Source organism: Lates calcarifer, linkage group LG20, assembly GCF_001640805.2.
Source record: "Lates calcarifer isolate ASB-BC8 linkage group LG20, TLL_Latcal_v3, whole genome shotgun sequence".
NCBI classification, from domain to species: Eukaryota; Metazoa; Chordata; class Actinopteri; family Centropomidae; genus Lates; species Lates calcarifer.
The window spans coordinates 23,185,690-23,187,125 of record NC_066852.1 but is presented as its reverse complement, the minus strand read 5'-3'; positions in this window follow the sequence as shown (position 1 = coordinate 23,187,125).

Here is a 1,436-nt window from a genome sequence, read left to right as displayed (position 1 = left end):
TTTCCCATCACGCAGGTTTGTTATGATTTCCCATTGGCCAATTGGAGGATCTGATCATGGTGTTATAGAAACAACGCTACCGCGCTTAAAGGTCCTCCTGCCACAGCTGGGACGACTTCAACTTTTTAAGCTGTACAACTGCACTGGGACCAGTTACATGTAGACCAGAGTGCGCTCTATTCTCAATCGTATAAACGCCATGACACCAAACCTCCTTTATAAACCAACAATATGTAAAAACATCAGATTATTAACCGAACTTATACACTCCGCAGAAACAAAACTCATAGGTCACACTAAGCTTTGAGTGCCTTTCCTCTATTCGGCATGTTCTATATATACAAGAAAGAAAGAAAGAAAGAAAGAAACTTACAGAACTGGTTCTGGAATATTTCCACAATAAACTTTTCTTCATACTGTAACTTGTGTTTAAAATCATACTCTTCATTGTCAAACACTGCCTTAACAGAATACTAAACTGGAATAAGGTTATGTTTTGTTATGTGAGTTGTGTATTTTAGCAAATTAGGATAGCAATTTTATTTTTTGCAAGATTTCTCAATTGAGTTGATTACAAACAGGGCCAGAAAGGCTTTGCCTCACTGTATTTTAGTAGTTATTTGCATCAGTGGGCTGCAATATCAGTGCTTCACAGTTATAACTCCTTCATAGGCCCATTTGGTTTAATGTGATTCTGTTAAATTCAGCCTGCAGTCTTATCCTGTCAGTGCTTCACTGCCAATAATCTTGGGTGAATATTTTATTTTCTAGTTCTGCTGTCAAAATAAAACATTTTATTGTTTGGTTTTAATGGCAGAGAAGACAAATTGCTTCCACTCTGCTGAGAGACTGACACCCACTCAGCCACAAGGTGTCACCATAGCTCTAAGGTACAAGAGCGTAACCTCAGCCCCTGATAGTCCACTATACGTGCACAGAATATGCAGGAATAATACAGTGATACCACTGGAGATAAATTATCTCCATATACATAAATGTAATATTAGACACACTATAATCCCTATTACGCTACAGAGATATAATATGAATATTACAGCTGAGGAAAGGTCATGACCCTCCATACAGTATAACTGGTTTTGAAGGTTAATTTGATAAGGACACTCATTTCTGCTGTAAAGATATTCATTGGTTTTCTCATCATTAAGAGAACACATACTCTCTGCTTTGCCCAGGACTGTTCAGTTGTGCATTTTTTAACTTAACTTTTAAATTATTTGACTTTTCTGTAGGAGGTGATTTGGTTATTGTGTAAAGAATGGCTCCTGTTTTTCTTCACTTGTTCTTTTCTTTCTTTATCCAGTTGTTGTTTTTATTTTCTCATCTCATTCTTTACTTTTAAGTAGAAGCCATTGCCAATTTTCTCTCTGATCAATTTTCATTATGATGTTTATATTACCACCAGGGACTGCCAAACA